We start from the raw sequence: 7,636 nt of genomic DNA, 5'->3' as shown, positions 1-7,636 counted from the left end.
CAATGATTTCTTTATATGCTCACAGGAAGATAGGTTGACCAAGGCTGTGAACCTGATTAAGAGCTTCGTAGACCTCTCAAATATGTGGGTTTGCTGCTAGTTTTCTCATCTCTACAATTGCAGTACCAATTTCTTTCACGGCCACAACTATTCTTTATAGTTTCAGCCATGATTTATTTATCTTCTTCGGTGGCTTGATCGATGATTGCTTCTCCAAGGGATTAGTGGTCATTCCATTTGTCTGTGATTGGATGGGTGTCTTTGGTAGGCCCTCATTACTACCTACTTCCTCAACACCATCATCATCATTTAAGCCCACAACCGTGTCTCCAACTTCCTCAACATCATATTTCATTTCCTTCTTTAATTGTGTTGTCGTCCTGGCAACAGTACCCTCGTCCAAATCATTGCCGACAATTATACTCAGTTCTTTCCGATATTCAAAGGATTTCTATTTGAAGTTGTTTGTATTTGGATGAGACTACAAGATTCGTATAATAGACATTAATCAAAGGAAAGAATTTATAATTTTTCAAATAATAGCAAATTACACATACAAATGGTCGGGCTTGGATTTACCTCACTCGGGTTCCCTCTGGGACCCGGGCTTGATGAACCCCCTCTCGGACAACCGCTTGACCCACTGCACGTGTATGCCTCATGTGTCATGTGCAAATAGGTATTTCCAACGGTGATAGGATTTTAAAGCAGTAAAGAGGTGAACTCGAACAACAACCTCACTGTGATTGAGTTTGTGAGACGCGTCCGGGTCGTAGCCCTCTTAGATCAATTACAGAAGCCCTCCGGTTGTCCAGCAGCACGATTTGAATTCGACCCCCTCTGAAATCAATATCCCACTTGGACTCTCACAAAAAGACTGCTAATGGAATCCACTTATGATAAACTCCTCTTAATGCATGCATGGGATAGTGGTTCTAGTCTCAAAGGCTTGAGTGATAAGAAAGATGGGTAAGAAAGAGAAGAATGAGAGTGGCTTGATGAGAGCTTTGTTTAGAGGTAAGAAGAAGAAAAAGACGATGAGATAGAAGAACTGAAGGGATGACCCGAGAATCAAGCAGCCTCCCAACGTAATTTTTCCTAAGAGGTATTACCAAAGATAAGGAAAAGCACCAGGCTCAAAGCCTTGATATCTGAAAGATTTGGAATGTGGAGCCACGGGACTTAGCCCATGACTATGTCACTAACAGAAAGAGCCCCCTAAAAGTGATCCAGAGAGAGAAGAGAAGAGAGTGAAAGAGAGTGAAAGAAATAGAGATTTCTCACAGCTCAAACACTATGTAACCCGGTGGTTAGAGTAGTTCAAGGGTTAAAACTCTAAAAAAGTTGTCTCAAGATGACCCCAGCCCGAGTGATCGAGCGCAAGAGAATTTGTGTCTCTTGTAACTCAAAAACACTATGTGATCTGATGGTTAGAGTAGCAGTCTGAGAGTTAGAGCCCTAAGAAAACTATCTCAGGAGGACCCCGGCTCAAGTGCTCATGAGTGAGAGAAGAGATGAGTGAAGAGAGAGAATAATAATAATAATAATATAGAATGGAATGAGAATAGGTGAATGAGAAGTGAGGGTGTGAGTTAAAGAGAGAGAGAGAGAGAGAGAGAGAGAGAGAGAAAGAGATGAGTTAAAGAGATGAAGAGATGTTGGACCCGCCTATGGTGCGGGTCTGTGCATATTGGGCGGTTAGGTAGAGGTGAGAGAGGTTAGGATAGAGATGGGTAGAGGGAACTCACCTATGGCACGAGGGAGAGTAGAGAGGGAGAGAGAGAGACAGACTTACCTAGGGCACAGGTCCATGAAAAGGCGAGAAGGTGAGAGGGTGAGAGAGTGGGTAGACGGACCTGCCTAGGGCGTAGGCCCGTGGCTTAGGCGAGTGAGAGAAAGAGAGAGTAAGAGAAAGAGAGGGAGAAAGCGACGGGCCTGCCCTAGGTGCGGATCTGGGGCTTTTAGGCGAGAGAGATGGAGTAAGCAAAGAGAGAGAGAGAGAGAACAAAGAAGGAGATAGAGTGAGAGAGCAATGGGAGAAAGAGAGAGGGTGGAGCTCGGGCTTGCCCTGGGTCCAAGTGAAGAGAGAGAAAGAGAGAGCAAAGGGGGAAAGAGAGGGCGGAGCTCGGACCTACCCTGGGTCTGAGTGAAGGGAGAGAGAGATAGAAAGAGAGAGAGGAAAGAGAGTGGACCTAAAATGGCTCTAGCCTAGGTGCGTCTTGAAGTGTCCCTTTTGCATGCCCCTTAGAAAGAGGTCTTGGTCCTTGTAGATATGGAAGCTAAGGTGTAAGTGTTAGGCTAGTCTGTATGGAAGGTAGGGTGTATGAATGCTAAGGTGGGAGAGCTAAGGTGTATGGGATAGGCTATGGTGTATGGAGTAGGGTAGGATGTAGGAAAGCTAAGGTGTATGAGGTAGGGTGTATGGAGTAAGATTGGGAGTTAGGAATCTTAGAGTGTATGGGAGCTAAAGTGTATGGGGTAGAGAGTGTGGAGTTCAAGGAAGTTGGAATTTTAAAATTCTAAGAAGTTAGGGGTACCTAGGGGTAGTTTCTCTCTCTATGAATTATTTCTCTCTCCTCTCTCCTTGAATTTTGGGTTTGGGATCAAAACAAAAGGAAAAGCGTAAGCTCTTTGAATGCTCAAGATTTCAATTGATTTACAGAACTCATTTACAAATGACTTCATTTTGCTTATATAGAGTAATCCCAAAATATTGATGGATACTCAAAAATCTCTTGTTGAAAATTACACATTTAATGAATAAAAATAATAATCCCGTTTTTTGAATTAATGACCAAAATACACCTAAGTATTTTTTATGAAATGACAAAATCATCCCTCCATGAGGGACTTTTTTCCATTGCTAAGCCTTGAGAACTTTTTCGGATGTTTCTAGTGGCAATTCGAGTGATCAAATATCGTAGAATCGATGCTTGGATTATTATGCACGTTTCAATACCATTGATCGTCTTGAAATTGAGTTTTAAGAAAGAACCCAAAATCCGGCCAAGTCCATAAACTTTTGATTCTTCGACCACCGATTTGGTATGATCTGTGATGTTTCGAAACTTCACTTTGATTAAAAAATTTGAAGATGATATTACCACGATCATTTTGCAATAAATTTTGTCCATTTTGGTCTCTGTTTGAGGGAGTTCTAAATTTGGGAGGTCACCGAAAAATGAGATCTCGGCGACCGAAAAATGTGCCTTCTTCAACCTCAAAATTCAATGTCATCCGGCCTCAGATCATGCACAAAAACATATCAAATTAAAGCTCTTCGAAGCACGGTCGCAACAGACTTATACTTGCGATGATTCGACATTGGGATATTGAGTTATAGCCGCTAAAAGAATGAAATGTTCATCTTTTTAAAATCTGAATTTTCAAGTTTCGAGCTCATTTTCTCTGTAAGAATTCTCTCATTACAGGCAATGTCATCATGCATGCCATATGTCAAAACAAGAATATTGACAAGATCTAGCTCGTATCCGAATTTGAGCATAATTGGACCCAAAATGAGCAAGTTATGAGCATTTGAAACTCATCCCAAAATGAGAAAACACAATTTCTATAAATGTAAACTAGTTCACCAAGGTTGCACCGCAATAGTATAAAACCCAACCTCTTTTGGAAAGTTAAGCCTAGAATGATCTTGAACGGTCCGATTGAGCCGAAATTTGGTATTTGGGGGTTTTTGATGTTTCGAATCAAATAGCAGTGGTCTGATACTCTTTTGAGACCAAAAAATAAGGTTGTAGTTCTATAGTCCATTTTCAGCATGATAGGAACTGGATTTGTAAACCGCATTTAGTCCTGATCGCCTTAAAACTTGCTAGAACGCGACGAAACTTTACAAGTGTCCTTAGGGTATCCAAAACTATCCTCTCGTGCAATTTGAAGCCATTCTAACGCTTCCTCTGAGGTTGCCCAATATTAGGCTTATTCCTACAATGTTCCTGTGGTTTGATGGTGTTTTAGTCACCGACAGGACCAGGTTACTACTGGATCTCTCCTTAATCATCCCAGGTATACAAGTACATCAAAAATGATGTATAGCAATACATAGATAGTCATCCCGCAGATATTCATTGATAATAATCATATGTATTTCTTCATTCCATCCAAAGCCACTTTGATTCTTCATGTACTTGACAATCCTGTAGTTCTTTGACCAAGTTCTTAGTTTATTCATCAAAACATTATTTGTCAGAGTCATTCCAAGTTGGGCATTGAACCTTTGGTCTATTGAACTCCATTGCTCATTTTTAAAAGCCTATTCGGACCTCTTAATGAACATGCATTGCTCAACAAGCAGCTCCAATATTCCTATCTCCACTTTTTATGCCCATTTAATTTTCCTCCTCGTCTTCATATTTGATTAAACCACTGGACTTTCATTCTCCACGTCTAACATAAATTATTAAATCTCACTATAAAATCAACTAGTGAAAAATTATCGCATAAAATGCATTCATCCAATACATCAAAAAAGTGTCACATGGAATGCATTGATGCAATACATCAATGTAAAAAACAATTAGAAAGCAAAGTTATATACAACTAAAATGGAATTTTGCATAAATTTTAAAGTATATGACGACAACTTATATGTCTATCATAATGTCTAGCAAAAAAATATAAAGCAAAGGATTTCATCCCACTAATTGTTCATATTAATATATCCCAATTTCGGAAGTGAAAAGTACGAGCTTCAATTATGACGATTCATATAATCTACCTACGTCCACTTCGCAAGTTCATCTCTGAATTCAGATCACTGATTTCTCTCCTTTAGACTTCTCCCAAATACTTCTATGTCTAGGACTTCCACTCACTGAGGTTGGTTTCGATCAAGAATTTCCTCTACATAATTAGGATATCACCATGTTCACTCATGATAAAATTGTGTAAAAAGCAACATGAAACAACTATCTTGACTTGTGTTTTGATTGGTAGGCAGTAGTCACTTTTAAGATAGGGAATCTTGCCTTCAAAACTCCAAAGGACATTCAATGGAATTTTTGAGCGAGGAATGTTAATAGCTCCTTGGAGTTTTGTGGTATTTCTCTACCATGATCTTAATCATTCAAATAGTAACTAATCCTTGATAAAGGGCGAGAAATCTTGCAATACTTAGGTGTCTGGCATCTACAAGATAGTATTTCACTATAAAATGAATATTTGAGTGAGATTAAAGCATCTCGGTGCTCTGCATATAGACTATAAATAGTATCAAAGATGCAGTTGAAATACCGTTGGGAACTGCAAATGATCATTACAAGTGAGTGCTGATTGTAAATCACATGAATCAACGTGCATAACCCCCCCATCTGGTAAGAATGTATTGACCTTGAACGTTAAATGAGAAAACACCCACAAGATGTTAAACCATTTCTATTATGATTTTTTCTGTGAAGACTAGTCCAAAATGTTGTTGGGATATCAGTGTCATCAATGGCTCCAATGCAATCCTACTATTAAGAAGAAATTAGAACAATGTTGGATACTAGAGTAATCAATTACAAAAGCAATAAGCATGACCAACATGCATTACCTGAAAACAAGGAAAAAATTTCCCCTTCTTACGAACGGTTTCCGGTGGTGTGTTTGACTCTAATGGTTTCAAGAATTCTACTCTAGTGGTTTCAAGAATTCTATGTGGAGTTCTACGATTGCTTTGAACACTCGATTAAAGTGTTGACTGACAGTTTTCCTTGAGTGACCAAACTCATGACCAATCTGTCAGTTGTTTAGGTTGTGGCTCAGCATGAGCAAGAACATCACAAGTTGTTTGTCAAGTGAAACCCCCATTGTATCATTGATAATCCCCATCTCTAAAAGAATATTCCTCAAGATGAAGTATGCTCTTCTACTCATATGAATATGGTCTCGACAGTCCACCTTGGTGGAGTTAATTATAGTTTTATGGTACTTTGTATCGATTGAATTACGCTTCGGTGCATGATCTATCAGTACACGCCACTAGAATAGTATCTACCATAGCTAGAGTATTACCAATTGTAGCAATTGTTGCGGCTAATTTCATAAGTTCTTCACGCTCGCTATTGTGATTGTTATTCGCCATGGTAAAAGATTGATCACCATATTAGGAACCAAGGAAAGTACCAAGGGCAATAACTTTCATTAATGGGACTTCCCTAGATACTATTAGATTGCTCTATATAAATATACCATGAGGGAAAACCAAAAACACAAAAAATCATGATTAATATGCATAGAGAATGTATTTAAAATAGGTTGAGATTAGCCCACTAGTTCATATTAACATATGAGCCCAATGGCCTAGATTGAATCTGAGTCGATCTGACAGTTACGACCTCATTTCATATTTGAATTATAATTTTTTCTAAACATCCAAATAATTTGAAATTTTAGGTGTGTGTTTTTCAAAAATAGGATAATCTAATAAAAATATTTAAAAAATAATTCGTAATAAATAAATTGACCAAAATACCCCTAAATGTTTTAGGGGTATTTTGGTCAATTTATTTATTACGAATTATTTTTTAAATATTTTTATTAAGTGTGCCTTGATGAAAAGAAGGGACGCCTAAAATTTTAAGTTATTTAAATTTGTATAAAAAAAATTAAAATTCCAACATAAAATAAGATCGTGTCCATTAGATCAGCCCATAATCAATCTAGACCGTTGGGCTCATATATTCATATGAGCTAGTGGGCTAATATCAGCATTTTCCTTTAAAATAATATATAAATTTCCAATTGTTTAGGCACTCTCGGGAAAATTCAAATTAACATTTTTGGGTACCTCCTTCTTGCTCAAATAGGCATATTCATGCACTTGATACCATGAGAAATCACGCTTCTATGTTGTGAGCAAGTACTTAATTCAAAAGTATAACATACTAAATCCCATCAAACTTTATATAGTTTCCCAATTAAATAGGTAGCATTCAAATAAATCAATGGTAGAACATGGAACTGAAGTTGGAGTTTTCTCTCATAAAATAATATAACATGGAACTGAAGTAACAATTTTATACAAGAAAAAGATCTTTGTAAACGTTAATGCTCGGTATATATATTAAAAAAAAAAGAATTTAATTTCCAAGACCTATTACATAAGAAGGACAAGAAAAAATGACAATCTCATGGTACGACTGTTAGTCCCAATACAAAATACAAAACCAGAAATGATATCCAAAAATAAATAAATAGACAAATAAATCAATGAACAAGTTATTCGGACATGTCCTTAAATCACACAAAAGACTTAAGGTTCCATATTAAATCCTGTAGATCGAGCCATCCGGTGGCACGCAACCTTGAAAGTTCTATTTTTGGTGAATCTCATTCACCTTTCATATCTCTTTCATCATTCTCTATCCATTTCTCAACACCATGTCTTGAGGGGTTAACCTCTTTCTATATAAAACATATTTGTTTTGTAACTCTTAAATTCATGTTCTATATGAGTTGAGATCCAAGTATAACTCCTGCTTTAATTCCCTTACGTGCAACAATTAAGACTAACAAGTTGTCACCAAATTGTTAATCATATGTAATGAGTTGAGCTAAACCTATCATTAATCCACTAATGATTCACATAATAAGATGTCATCCAAGCATTCTTACAATTTGATAAAAGATA

This window comes from Amborella trichopoda, chromosome 11 (genome assembly GCF_054954075.1).
Source record: "Amborella trichopoda isolate Santa Cruz 75 chromosome 11, AtrichopodaSantaCruz75HAP2 v2.0, whole genome shotgun sequence".
NCBI classification, from domain to species: domain Eukaryota; kingdom Viridiplantae; phylum Streptophyta; class Magnoliopsida; order Amborellales; family Amborellaceae; genus Amborella; species Amborella trichopoda.
The sequence above is the reverse complement of the archived record's forward strand: the minus strand, read 5'-3'. Positions refer to the sequence as shown.